This window comes from Aquarana catesbeiana, linkage group LG03 (assembly GCF_042186555.1).
Source record: "Aquarana catesbeiana isolate 2022-GZ linkage group LG03, ASM4218655v1, whole genome shotgun sequence".
NCBI classification, from domain to species: domain Eukaryota; kingdom Metazoa; phylum Chordata; class Amphibia; order Anura; family Ranidae; genus Aquarana; species Aquarana catesbeiana.
In genome coordinates this window covers 331,888,736-331,904,093 of record NC_133326.1, presented here as the reverse complement: position 1 = coordinate 331,904,093, position 15,358 = coordinate 331,888,736, and the positions used below count along the sequence as shown (strand labels likewise).

The window sequence follows — 15,358 nt, the reverse complement described above, 5'->3', positions numbered from 1 at the left end:
GTCGAACCCGAGGAAATTATATTCTAGACCTAGTACTGACAAATGGGGATCAATTGTCTGATGTTGAGGTTGGAGAGAATGTGGGTTCTAGTGATCACCAAGGTGTTTGGTTTGATATTAAAACAAGAACTGAAAAATCATATACAAAGGACACGTTTTGCTGAAACAACAGGAGTCAATAATCGGTGGGCACCATAGATGTCTACCATCCTGGAATCAATTAGTAAGAGTAAATGGAGATAAAGAACAATTTGGTTCATTAAAGAGGTAGGTAGAATAGTAAAGGAGAAAAAATCAGCATATAGGAGATTCAAGGGAACAGGAAGTGTAGCTAATAGGGATGAGCTTTGAGTTTGAGTCGAACCCATGTTCGACTTGAACATCGCATGTTCGACCGTTCGTCGAATTGCGAACGATATGGGCCGTTCAAGCCAAATTCGATTGGCGCGTCACGGCCCATAATTCACTGCGGCATCGCAGTGCATTGCTGGCTGATGATTGGCCAAGCATGCACCATGACCCGCATGCTTGGCCAATCACAGCGCCGTCTGTACAGAGAGCCGTAATTGGCCAATTATGGCTCAGGGGGTTTAGTACATGCCCCACACTATATAAGGTCGCCTGCACGTCGGCCCTGTGTAGTGTGTTCCGGCGTTGAGAGAGAGACAGTGTCATTTGATTTAAGTTAGAGTAGGCAGGCGAGTCAGTTAGCTGCACTTACAGTATATTGTGTATATATATGCATCCTAGGTGTTGTGTGTGTATATGTGTATATGTATATATATATATATACACTGTATTCAGTTTAGCTAGATCCGTTCCTGTTATTCTCTTCCTACTGACAGGCAGGCAGGTGTTTTTACAGTATTTACAGCTACCTAAAGAAAATTGCTGGTGTCCTTCTGATCCTATTAGTCCTATTAGCTACAGTATTTACAGTTAGTGAAGTGCATCCTCTGCACAGTGTGCACCTAAAGCTACCTGAAGAAAATTGGTGGTGTTCTTCTGATCCTATTAGTACCGCAGGCAGCTGCAGTATTTACAAGTTAGTGTAGTGCATCCTCTGCACAGTGTGCACCTAAGCTACCTGAAGAAAATTGGTAGTGTTCTTCTGATCCTATTAGTACTGCAGGCAGTTGCAGTATTTACAGTTAGTATAGTGCATCCTCTGCACAGCGTGCACCTAAAGCTACCCGAAGACAATTGGTGTTGTTCTGATCCTATTAATACCACAGGCAGTCAGCTACAGTATTTACAGTTAGTGTACTGTGTTTGCACAGTGTGCACCTAAAGCTACCTGAAGACAATTGCTGTTGTTCTGATCCTATTAATACCACAGGCAGGCAGCTACAGTATTTACAGTTAGTGTACAGTGTCATCTGCACAGTGTGCACCTAAAGCTACCTGAAGAAAATTGGTGGTGTTCTTCTGATCTTATTAGTACCACAGGCAGGCAGCTGCAGTATATACAGTTAGTGTACTGCGTCCTCTGCACAGTGTGCACCTAAAGCTTCCTGAAGAAAATTGCTGTTGTTCTGATCCTATTAATACCACAGGCAGGCAGCTACAGTATTTACAGTTAGTGTACTGTGTCCTCTGCACAGTGTGCCCCTAAAGCTACCTGATGAAAATTGGTGTTGTTATGATCCTATTAGTACCACAGGCAGGCAGCTACAGTATTTACAGTTATTGTACTGTGTCCTCTGCACAGTGTGCACCTAAAGCTACCTGAAGAAAATTGGTGGTGTTCTTCTGATCCTATTAGTACCACAGGCAGGCAGCTGCAGTATTTACAGTTAGTGTACTGCGTCCTCTGCTACAGGCAGGCAGTTGATTCTGCTAGCTGCAGTATCAGTATATATATCTCAGCTTTGTGCAGCTACATCTCACTGCTGGCCATTAGTATGTCTGGAAGGCCAACAAGTAGAGGCAGACAGTCACAAGCCAATAAAAGAGGACAAGCAGGCTCTGTGTCTAGAGGCAACAGTGCTGGTCGTGGAGACGGTGCATCCTCATCAGCACGTGGCCGTGGGACACACTTGTCCTTTTTTTCGGCAGCTGGCCGTGTTGAGCCGCAACATGCAGAAGACTTGGTAGAGTGGATGACCAAGCCGTCCTCATCCTCCTCATCCTCTCTCACCCAGGCTCAGGGTACTTTGTCTGGCAAAGCAGCTGCCAATGCAGCCTCTTCCCTCGGCTCAATGGCATCAGTCACTCCTTCCCTAGCCCCACCATGTCCTCCTGAGGAGTCCCCCGAACTGTTTGACCACAGTGTTGGGTACATGCTCCAGGAGGATGCCCAGCATTTTTAAGGCTCTGATTATGGTACCCAGCTAGAGGAAGGCAGTAACGTGAGCCCAGAGAGAGGAGGTGACCAAGAAGGACAGCAATCTGGCAGTCATGTTCCCCCAGCTGCAGTATACTGCCAGCTTTGCTCCAGTGATGAGGAGGGAGGAGATAATGAGGTCACTGACTCCACGTGGGTGCCTGATAGGAGAGAGGAGGAAGAGGAGGAGGCACATCTCCAACAAGGCAGGATGCCCTCCAGGGGCCAGCTTAAGGGCAGCACACCGACTGCATCACACCGCAGAGCTCCGCATGTGCAGGGCACTGCTGTCTCTCTGCGTTATTCCAAAAGTTCTTTGGTGTGGGCCTTTTTTGAGATGAGTGCATCAGATCTCACCGCTGCTATTTGCAACATATGTCTCAAGGGTATCTCGCTTGGCCAAAACATCACCCGCTTGCGCACCACATGCTTGACCAGACATATGTCGACCTGCCATGCAGTTCGTTGGCAAGCGTACCTAAAAGACCCACACCAAAGAACAAAGCGGACCTCTCCTTGCTCATTAGCTGGGATCTCCAACACCACTATACCTTCAGTCCTCTCTGAAACCTGCACTGAGAGGAATGAAGGTGTAGAATTAGGTGTGTCACAGCCAAATACTTGCGGGCAATCTGCTATCTGTACACTGATGTCAGATTGTACCAGGCAAATTTCCCAGCTGCTGCACCGCCGAAAGAAGTTCGCTTCCAGCCATCCACATGCCCAGCGGATGAATGCTAGCTTGGCTAAATTGCTAGCACTTCAACTGCTGCCTTTTCAGTTGGTAGGCTCTGCCCCCTTCCGTGAGTTTGTGGAATGAGCGGTTCCTCAGTGGCAGGTTCCAAACGCCACTTTTTCTCACTGAAGGCGATTCCGGTCTCTACCGGCATGTGGAAGGCAATGTCTTGGTCTCGCTGGACAGGGCGGTCAGAGGTAAGGTGCATATTACCGCTGACTCATGGTCCAGCGGGCATGGACAGGGACGTTACCTGTCTTTCACCGCGCACTGGGTGACTCTTCTGGCAGCTGGGAAGGATGCAGGATGCGGTAGTGTTGAAGATTGTTCCACCACCACGCCTCCAAAATTCTACTAGTGGTGATTCTGCCACACCTCTCTCCCCCATCCCCTCCTCTTCTTCTTCCTCCATGGCCTCTTCCTGTGCTGATTTGTCCTCGGAACCAGCAGTGCTCCGTAGGCATTCAAGGGGCTTTGCAAGCACGCAGGCAAAAAGATGCCATGCGGTGCTTGAGCTGGTGTGCTTGGGGGACAGGAGCCACACTGGGGCAGAGATTCTGTCAGCTCTGCAGAGGTGGTTGACGCCACGCCAGCTTAAGGCAGGTATGGTGGTTTGCGACAATGGTACCGACCTCCTTTCCGCCCTCCGACAGGGACAACTCATCCATGTGCCCTGTTTGGCTCACGTCCTTAACTTGGTGGTGCAGTGGTTCTTGGGCAGGTACCCGGGCTTATTGGATGTCCTGAGGCAGGCCAGGAAAGCCTGTGTGCATTTCCGCCGGTCATATAATGACAGTGCTCGGCTGGCTGATCTCCAAAAGGGATTTAACCTGCCCAAGAACCGCCTAATCTGTGACATGCCCACCAGGTGGAACTCAGTGTTGGCCATGCTGCAGCAGCTGCACACGCAGCAGAGGGCCATCAATGAGTACCTATGAGACTATGGCATCAGGACAGGGTCAGGGGAGCTTGTTTTTTTCCCCACGCCAGTGGGCTATGATCAGGGATGCATGCACTGTCCTGTCACCATTTGAGGAGGCCACAAGGATGGTGAGCAGTGACAGTGCATGCATCAGTGACACTGTCCCTCTTGTCCACCTGTTGGAGCATGGAATAATGGACAGGGCACTTGAGGCAGAAGGGAGGGAGGAAGAGGAGGACTTCCTTACCTCTCAAGGCCCCCTTTATTCAGACAGTGTTACTGCGTGCCTGCCCATCACACAGGAAGAGGAGGAGGAGGATTGTGTCAGCATGGAGGTGGAGCCTGGCACTCAGCATCAGCAGCAGTCTTCAAGGGATCATTTACAGTCTGAAGAAACCCATAGACTTGTACGTGGCTGGGAGGAGGTGGCTGCAGATCATGTTGTCCTTAGTGACCCAGAGGACTCTGGACCGAATGCCTCAGCAAACCTATGCTGCATGGCCTCCCTGATCCTGCAAAGCCTGCGGAAGGATCCTCGTATTCGTGGTATCAAGGGGAGGGATGATTACTGGCTTGCAACTCTCCTTGATCCACGTTACAAGGGTAAGGTTGCGGACCTTATCTTGCCGTCGCAGAAGGAGCAGAGGATGAAACCTCTTCAGAAGGCCTTGCAGAAAGGTTTGTGCAATGCATTTCCAGAGCCTGGGAGGTTACAATTTCCTGGTCCTCCTGGACAACGTGTTGCTGAGGCTTCGGTCAGTCACAGAAGAAGCGGTGGAGAAGGTGGCGGTCTGACCGATGCGTTCAGACAAATTTTTAGTCCGTAGCCCCAAGGTCTGATTGCTTCCGCCAGCGTCTGATTCACATGGTGCAGGATTACCTAGTGGCAAGATCAGACTTGGACACCTTTCCCACCGAAAATCCTCTGGTTTACTGGGTCTTGAGGATGGATCACTGGCCAGAGCTTGTACAGTATGCAATTGAGCTACTGGCCTGTCCTGCATCCAGCGTTCTTTCGGAACGCACATTCAGTGCTGCTGGAGGCTTTGTAACCTATCACAGGATGCGCCCGTCCACCAAATCGGTCGATCGGCTGACCTTCATAAAAATGAATCAGTCTTGGATCACCAGCTACCAAGCACCTGATGCTGATGTAACTGATCGATTTTTTTTTTAATGTGAGATCCCTTCAAGACTGCCTATGCTGATGCTGAGTGACTATCCTGTTATGCTGAGTCACGATCCTCTTCCTCCTCAATTTTCATGCTGATAGCTTGTAAGAACATTTTTGGTTCTGAGCACCGCCACCAGTGCCCAAGGCCCAATTTTTCAGCCCCTGTTTAACAGGGGCATGTAATTACAAATTTTGATGCAATACTTTTCAGCAGGGCTCATTTCTGCGCTCCAACTATAGTATCTGTGAGGGTTGCAGTGTTGTGGCACCAGCACCAGTGCCCAAGGCCCAATTTTTCAGCCCCTGTTTAACAGGGGCGTATAATTACAATTTTTGATGCAATACTTTGCAGCAGGGCTCATTCCTGTGCTCCAACTATAGCATCTGTGAGGGGTTGCAGTGTTGTGGCACCAGTGCCTACGGCCCAATTTTTCTGCCCCTGTTCAACAGGGACATGTAATTACAATTCTTGATCTAATATTTCACAGCAGGACCCATTCCTGCGCCCACCAAGAGTAACTGTGAGGGCTTACAGTGTTGTGGCAACACCACCACCACCAAAGGCCCCATTTTTCTGCCCCTGTTCAACAGGTGCATGTAATTACAATTCTTGATATATTTCACAGCAGGGCCCGTTCCAACGCCCACCAAGAGTAACTGTGAGGACTTACACTGTTGTGGCACCAGCCCCACCACCACCAAAGGCCCAATTTTTCTGTCCCTGTTCAACAATGGCATGTATTACAATTCTTGATCTAATATTTCACAGCAGGGCCCATTCCTGCGCCCACCAAAAGTAACTGTGAGGGCTTACAGTGTTGTGGCAACACCAACACCTAAGGCTCCAATTTCTGCAGAGTATATAGGGCAGGCTCCTACTTTCAAACATCCAACTTACAAACGACTCCTACTAGCAAACGGAAGGAGACAACAGGAAGTGAGATGAAATCTACCCCTAGGAAGGGAATTTTTCTCCTGTAAGAGTTAATATGGGAAAAACGTGTCTTCTCTTCACTGATGCTTTATCACCAATCCTTGTTTCACTAAAAACCCCAAATTTTCAAAAAACATTTGTCATTGGGACAGAAAGTGAGGTGAAATCTTCTGAAGAGGTGCACAGACAGCAAAACAAATGTCACAGGGGTGATAACCCTTCCCTATGTTTTCCAAAAAGCTTAAAAATAGATTTTTTGGCTGGAGCTACACTTTAAAAATGTACCAGTTCAAAATTACAAATAGATTGTACTTAACAACAAACCTACAGTCCCTGTCTTGTTTGCACTGCCTGTATACTGCTGTTCAGAGTATATAGGGCCTGGGGGTCCCACGCCTTTCCTTTTTTTAATTTGGGCTTGGGGTTCCCCTTAATATCCATAGAAGACCCAAAGGGCCTGGGGGGGGAGGGGGTACCCATGCCGTTTGTCTCACTGATTTTTCATCCATATTGCCGGGACCAGACATTACATTAAAGCTGCAAGCAGTTATAAATTACTTTTATTCCTTTAAAAATGTCATTTTGTGCAGGGCCTGTTCTAAGCACAGGAAGCAGGCGGCACTTTACAGGCATACTATAGACACACCCCAGGTACGATATTTAAAGGAATATTTCACTCTTTTTTTCACTTTAAGCATCATTAAAATCACTGCTCCCAAAAAAACAGCCATTTTTAAAAGTTCTTTTTGCATTGATACATGTCCCCTGGGCCAGGACCCGGGTCCCCAAACTCTTTTTAGGACAATAACTTGCATATTAGCCTTTAAAATTAGCACTTTTGATTTTGAAAAGTCCCATAGACTTTAATGGGGTTCTAAAGTTTGCGCAAACTTTCGGTCCGTTCGCAGGTTCTGGTGCGAACCGGGGGGTGTTCGGCTCATCCCTAGTAGCTAATAGAGAAGTGTATAAAATGGATAAAAGGAGGCCAAACACATTAGCAGTGCTGCCAAAGAAAACAAAGTGGAGGAAATTGATAAATCTATTAAGAAAGAAGAAAAAATATTTTTTTCGGTGCATCAGTACATCAGTACCTCAGGCCTGGATGTAGCAAACCATTTAAATAATTACTTCTGTTCAGTCTTCTCAGAAATAAATTGTACAAACAATAACAAGTTGGGGAATCATATTGGTTCTAGTAACGACGGTTCATTTTCAGGATTTCTGCAGACAGAGGTTGCAGAGGAACTGACTTGGTTGAAGCCCAATAAAGCAATGGGTCCTGATGGTATTCATCCCAGAGAACTTCAATGTATAGTTGCTGGACCATTACCGGATCTATTTAATCAATTTCTTTTAACAGGAGTAGTTTCCCACAACTGGCGGACAGCTAATATTGTACCTGTCCACAAGAAGGGCAGCAAGGTAGAAGCTGGCAATTACAGGCCAGTGAGTTTAACCACTTGCCTTCTGGACACTTTCACCCCCTTCCTGCCCAGGCCGAATTTCCGCTTTCAGCGTGTCACATTTTGAATGACAACTGCGCAGTCATGCAAAGCTGTACCCAAACAACATTTTTATCACCTTTTTCACACAAATAGCGCTTTCTTTTGGTGGTATTTAATCACCACTGTTTTTTTTTTTATTTTTTGCTAAACAAACTAAAAAAGACCAAAAAATTAGGAAAAAAAGTTTTTCTTTGCTGTTATAACATTTTCAAAATAAGTACCATATTTATCGGTGTATAACACGCACAGGTGTAAAACACGCACCCCAATTTTAGGAGGGAAGTTTAAGGAAAAAAACTTACATTTTAAATAAAGAACTTTGAAGCAAAATTAGGGTCACAGCTCATCAATGCACCCTGCTCAGTGCCCATCTGCAGCCTCTAAATTGCCCATCAATGCACCCTGCGCAGTGCCCATTTGCAGCCTCTAAATTGCCCATCAATGCACCCTGCGCAGTGCCCATCTGCAGCCTATAAATTGACCAACAATATAGCCTCTTCAGTGCCCATCTGCAGCCTATAAATTGACCAACAATGCAGCTTGTTCAGTGCCCATCTGCAGCCTATAAATTGAATAACAATGTAGCCTCTTCAGTGCCCACCTGCAGCCTATAACTTGACCAACAATGCAGCTTGTTCAGTGCCCATCTGCAGCCTATAAATTGACCAACAATGCAGCCTGTTCAGTGCCCATCTGGAGCCTCACCTTTCCCATCATTGCAGCCTCACCAGTGTTGGATTATCCCTGCTGTCTCAGAGAGAAGGGGGAGCGAGCGCCACTGAATTACACAGAGCCGCGATCTCCTGTGTACCCGGCGCTCTGTCACTCACAGCCACGCCTCCTGGCCTGCTCATATGATAGACAGAACAGTGGCCCAATGCGGGGCCAGGAGGCGTGGCTGTGAGTGACAGAGCGCCGGGTACGCAGGAGTTCACGGCTCTATGTAATTAAGCGGCGCTCGCTCCTCTTCCCTCAGAGACATCAGGGATCGGTGTATAACACGCACCCATGATTTTCCCTTGATTTTAAGGGGAAAAAAATGAGTGTTATACGCCAATAAATACGGTACTTTTTCTCCTTCACTGATGCGCGCTGATGAGGCTGCGCTGATATGCACTGATATGCTGCACTGATGGGCACTATTAGGCTGCACTGATGGACACTGATGAGGAGGCACTGATGGGCGGCACTGATAGGTGGCACTGACAGGCATCACTGACGGTCACTGACAGGCATCACTAATGGGCACTGAATGGCAGCACTGATTGGCACAGTTGGAGCTGCACTGTTTGGTATAGATTTCCCTGTGTGGATTTGCCAGTTATCAGCTCTCCGCTCTTCACACGCTGTCAGCGTGAGGAGAGGACTGACTATAACCGGCAAATACTGTTTACACTGTGATTAGCTGTGATTGGACACAGCTGGTCATATGGTAAGGAGCCGCTGTGATTGGCTCTTTACCCCGATATGTGATTAGATGTGTCCTTAGGACACAGCAATCACAAATCTGTGCTGATGTGCGCCGCAGGGAGCACGTAGGAAGCGCAATCATGGGAGGATGTCCTCTGTTTTCACCTGGTGATCTGGCCAGTAACACACCTCCTGTATTAGGGTGTCTACACCCTGGATGAAGTAGCAACTGAGACATTTTTAGACAACAGCATTGTCAGTCTTGGGGAGGGTAGTGTTAAATTCACTAGCAGATTTAGATACACTAAGTAAATTGAAGCCAAACTTCACCTAACACTTTTTTAAGCAGTTACATTAATGCCCTGTACACACGGTCGGATTTTCCGATGGAAAATGTGTGATAGGACCTTGTTGTCAGAAATTCAGATCGTGTGTAGGCTCCATCACACATTTTCCATCAGAATTTCCGACACACAAAGTTTGAGAGCTTGCTATAAAATCTGTTGTCGGAAATTCCGATCGTGTGTACACAAATCCGACGGACAAAGTGCCACGCATGCTCAGAATAAATTAAGAGACGAAAGCTATTGGCTACTGCCCCGTTTATAGTCCCGACGTACGTGTTTTACGTCACTGCGTTCAGAACGATCGGATTTTATGACAACTTTGTGTGACCGTGTGTATGCAAGACAAGTTTGAGCCAACATCCGTCGGAAAAAAATCTATGGATTTTGTTGTCGGAATGTCAGATCAATGTCCGACAGTGTGTACAGGGCATAACAGTTTTGTTTCTTTGGGATAAAGGTTTTACATAAAGAAATAAAAGCTGATCATTGTAAGCCCCCCATCAGTGTTAACTGGTTTGTCTCAACCCTCTAACTACTACATCTGTAGGACAGGATGTTCTGTTGAAAAACAACTGACTTACTGGCTGAATCACCAGCTGAAAATAAGAGAGAGAAAGCCTAAAAGAAAACAAATGCACAGACTACATCTGTGAATTGGTAAGCTGCAATATAACAAATGCTTGCTTTTGGGTTTAATACTGCTTTAAAGCATAACTTTAGTTTTGGACATAGTAAGGAGAGGGATCAGAACACCTGCCAGATTAGTATTGCTACCGATGCTTCCATTAGGGAGATTCACCCTCTCTATTTGTTCTGTTTACCATTATCATCAAAAATGAAAGTAAAAGAAAATCCCAAATTTTGGGTTGTCCCCAGAACAGTAATAGAGGGGAAATCTTCCAATAGGGACACTAGTTCTGGTGACCTGGGGGGAAGGGGGGGGGGGGGGGGGCAATGGATTCCCTTAATTTGCAGGGATTTCTTCTGACTTCTTGTTTTGGATATGTGGCAGTAAATCTCCCCAATGGGACACAGATGGCAAAAAAAAAAAAACTAGCAGGGTTTATAACCCTCCTTTACTCTATCCAAAACGTAAAAAAAAAAAGTTTTGCCTTGTTCATCATTTAAAGCGGAGTTCCACCCAAAAATGGAACTTCCGCTTATCCGGGTCTTCCCCTCTCCAATGTCACATTTGGCACCTTTCAGGGGGGAGCAGATACCTGTCTAAGACAAGTATTTGCTCCCACTTCCGGCGATAGATTGCTGCAGAATCCGTGGCGATCTACACCATGTCTGGCCCCTCCTCCGTCCCCCCCGCTGTCTTCTGGGAGACACGCAGGTCCCAGAAGACAGCAGGGACCACTCAGAACGCGCAGCGAGACTCGCACATGCACAGTAGGGAACCAGGCTGTGAAGCAGCAAGGCTTCACTTCCTGATTCCCTTACTAAAGGTGCCGACGCCTCCACCCGGAGCCGAGGGTCAAGTCGGTAAAAGTCAGCAGCTGCAGTATTTGTAGCTGCTGACTTAAAGAAAAAAATTGAGGGCACCAATTTAAAGACTCCACTTTAAAAGCACCCTATTTGATGGCCCCAAAGCAGCATGGCTTTTCTGAGGGCATATCATGTCAGACTAATCTGGTTTAATTTTTTGACTATATCAGTAATGTTTTGGACCAGGGCGGTGCTGTAGACATAGCATATCTTTATTTTAGCATTTGATAGAGCTCCACATAATGACCTAACTAACACAAAGGTTGTACCAGCTAAGACTTAACCCTTGGGTTGTTCAGTGGATTTGCAGCTGGCTAAAGGAAAGATACCTGCGTGTGATTCTAAATGGGGTTCACTCGGACCAGAGACCAGTCACTATTGATGTACCACAAGGGTCTGTACTAAGTCCTGTTCTATTTAATCTATATGTAAGTGATATAACTAAGGGCTTGCTTAGAAGCAGTAAGCACTTTAATGTGTTAAAGTCGAAGCAAGTTGTGCAGAAACACACTACAGTCCATTTAACATGGTTTCCTATGGATGTAGCTCACATCTGTGCATTTTATAGAAAGGGCCAGGGACTTTTTTCTGGCTTTTGGTTCCATAGACTTCAATGGATCAAAAACGTGTATTGAAAAACGCAAAATGCACCCGGAATATGCAAACTGCAACCTGCATAGGTGTAAACTAGGCCTAAAGGTTTTATAGATAAGTTATGTCTCTTTGCTGATGATACAAAGGTGTGTATTAGGCTTTATTCACACTAATACGTTTTTTGATGCATTTTGCAGAAATGCAGGGAGTTTTTTTAACATGGCTTCCTATGGAACACGTTCACAACAATGCATTTTTGTGCCTCTGCGTTTTTGAAAAGGCTCAGGGCCTTTTTTCACGCAAAATGCAGCGTTTTGCATGTAATAGACTTCAATGGACCCACATCCAAAACGCAAGTACCGCATTTTTACAGTGATTTTGCCACAACTTGCGTTTTTTCTTTTCACTGTATATAGCTGGTTGCTAAGGAGAGGGTCGGGAAGCCGGCCGCTGCGTTCCTAACAACTGATGAGTCATCAGCTGTCAGCGGGCTTCCCCACTGACAGCTGAATGTAAAAAAAAAGAATTGCTGGCTAAAAAACAAATTATGAAAAAAAACTGCGTGGGGTCCCCCCCAGGTCCATACCAGGCCCTTAGGTCTAGTACGGATTTGGAGGGGACCCCTCACACCAAAATTGAAAAAGAAAATGCCATGGGGTCCCCCCAAAATCCATACCAGACCCTTATCTGAGCATGCAGCCCGGCAGGTCAGGAAAGGGAGGGGACGAGCAAGCACCCCCCTTAACCATACCAGACCGTATTCCCTCAACATGGGTGGGTGGGTGCTTTGGGGCAGGGGGGGCTGTGCGCATGTTGATGGGGACAAGGGCCTCTTCCCGACAACCCTGGCCGGTGGTTGTTGGGGTCTGTGAGCGGGGGGCTTATCGTAATCTGGAAGCCCCCTTTAACAAGGGGGCCCCCGGATCCCAGCTCCCCCTATGTGAATGGGAATCGGGTACATCGTACCCCTACCTATTCACCAAAAAAAGTAGTGTAGTGTGACAAGACAATGGACAGTTTTTGACAAGTCCTTTATTAAAATTGTCTTCTTCTTCCCCACTTCTTCCTCCTTTGGGCTTCTCCTGCTTCTTCCTCCGGTCTCCTCCTTCTTCCTCTGGTCTTCTCCTTCTCCCGCTCCTTCTTCCAGTCTTCTTCTTTCTCCTGTCTTCTTTGTCCGGTGTTCTTCTTCCTCCGCCACCGCTCCCGCTGACGACCCACACCAATGTCAAGCATTTCTTAGATAACTATGGGGAGTGGCCATCAGATGACGTCACCTGGAGGCCCCGCCCCCTGTGACTTCACTGCCTGGGGCATGATGGGTCCGTGACGATTGATATACCTGGAGGTGTCTGTAACATGGAACCCCTCTGTGGAGCCAGTTCACAAATCTACGCTGCGGCTCTGGTGCGAATTTGCACAGGGGCCCTGTGTGTCTTTTGGTCCGTTTCAGGTCCGAATTCAGCCAAAAATTCACTGAAATCGCACCTGAAACAATGAAACCAGGACACACCAGACCCCTGCTGGTAGCCGCATGCAGCGATGGTGTGAACCCAGTCTTTAGAAAAAAGGATCCCTTGATAGACTTCAATATTGGGGGTACAGTGTTAGCCAGCACTACAGAAGAAAAAGATCTAGGAGCACTTATCTCAGATGATTACATAAGGAGAAAACAGTGTGACCAGCCAGTGGGAAAAGCAAATAGAATTCTTGAATGCCTCACTAGAGGGGTCACCAGCGGGGGAAAGGAAGTTCTGATTCACCTATATACTGTAGATGTTCAGTTAGACCTCATTTAGAATACTGTATCCAATTCTGGAGGCCTTTCTTACAAAAATATGCTAATAAGATAGAACGAGTCCAAAGAAGGGCAACAAAATGCTGCAAGGTATGAGGGATGAAGCATACCAACCAGTGGCGGCTGATACTCAAATTTTTTTGGGGGGGGGCGCAAACAATCTGAAAAAAAAAACATCAATTGCAGCCACTGTGCCCATCAAATGCAGCCACTGTGCCCATCAAATGCAGCCACTGTGCCCATCAAACGCAGCCACTGTGCCCATCAAGCGCAGGCACTGTGCCCATCAAACGCAGCCACTGTACCCATAAATTGCTGCCACTGTGCCATCAAACGCTGCTACTGTACCCATCAATTGCTGCCAGTGTGCCCATAAAATGCTGCCACTGTGCCCATCAATTGCTGCTACTGTGCCCTATCAATTGCTGCTACTGTGCCCATCAATTGCTGCCAGTGTGCCCATCAATTGCTGCCAGTGTGCCCATCAATTGCCGGTAATGTGCCCCATCAAATGCTGCCAGTGTGCATTGCCCGGGAGTTGAGACTTACCTGTCTTGCAGCAGGTCACGGTGGCGTCCTCCACGTCCACGTTCCTCGATGTCTCCGGTCCTCTCTATCAGGCATCCAATCACAGCGCCTGTTGTTTCAGCCAATCAGGTGACAGGTAACCAGACCCGAGCACCTGATTGGCTGAGAGGCGGGTCAATCGATTTATTCGTTTTCCTAACACCTAGTAAACAGCGAACGCACAACATTGCGCCTGCTGTTTACCATTTTGTAAGCCTATTAGAGCCCACGGCTCTAATCAGGCGCTTCCAAAAAACCCGCCGCTGTAATTCAGGTGCCCGGCGCTCGACAAGGGGCCGGACACCTGAATAGGGGGCGGAAGCGGCGACCATAGATAGATTCATGCAATGCATGAATCTATCTATGGTGAAAGAGAGGTGACAGGAGAGAGGGGGCGGCGCTCCTGCCCCCTTTATGGACGCACCGCCACTGATACCAAGGGAGACTTCAGGAACTTAATATGTACAGTCTGAAGGAAAGAAAAGGGAAGGGGAAGACTGTGTTGCGTTTGTTAAAATATGATTTTTTATATTAATCAGACATAACATTACATGGGACAATATTACATTATTATTATTAATAGAAATCAGATTACTGTCAGGTTTTGGCTTGAGTAGATATTTCTCAAACAAATGCTGCTGCATACAATGGGTACCTAGATGCCATTGTTGTATTCAATTGACAGTTTCAACAGTCCATTGTTTCTACAGCTAGAGTAAACAAGGTATGTTTTCTGTTGTTTGGTAACTATGGTAAACAGCCTGACACATAAAAGGGGGATTCAGGCATAAGCTAAGGGCTCATCATGTTTTAAGATCAGAAGCCAATCATGATAGAAGAACGTGCCTGGTCTCAAGGAGAATTGTTGCCAATGGAGATCACAAACATACAGTAACCAAAGTTAAGTGAACTCTTAAGTGTATTTGTACTGTTAAAGACCATAGGCTGTTCATTTGCTAGGCATTTTGCTTGTTATAGATATCTGTCAGTCTTGTATTGTATTCCTAATATTGTAATAGTTTTGTATGTACAGCATCTTTGTATAGTAAAAGCACATTTACACACTGCAGAAGTCTCAGCTTCCTTGCTTATACCACAAAGTAACCTTGCTAGAGACATAAGTGAAATCTTTCAATACATCAAGTTCAAGAGGGCAGGACTTCCAATATGAAGCCAAGATCAAGTACATGACTTCAGATTAGCAGGAGGAATGTTTAAAACTAATCTTAGAAAGTATTATTTTACCGACAGAGTAGTTGATGTTTGGAAGAGTCTTCTAGCAGAGGTAGTAAATCAGTCAACAATAAGTGGATTCAAACATGCTTGGGACAAACATGGATCTATACTAAAAATAAATAAATAAATAAATAAAAAATAAAACAAGGTTGACTCGATGGACCATTTGGCCATCCTCTCTTCTACTGAACCACTTGCTGTCACTCTTCTACTGTATGTTTCCTAAAAAAAAAAAACACAAAATATAACAGATTGATAATATATCTTGTAAAGGTATTTGATATGACAATATATTCAAAGTAAATATTTATTTATTGCTAG

General features: G+C 46.3%; 1 protein-coding gene across 1 annotated transcript in view; it reads left to right on the top strand.

The window, feature by feature from the left end:
- LOC141134549 (epithelial sodium channel subunit alpha-like) overlaps positions 1-15,358 on the top strand; it is an 80,803-nt gene that overhangs the window by 38,267 nt on the left and 27,178 nt on the right. The gene's annotated exons all lie outside the window — the stretch shown is intronic.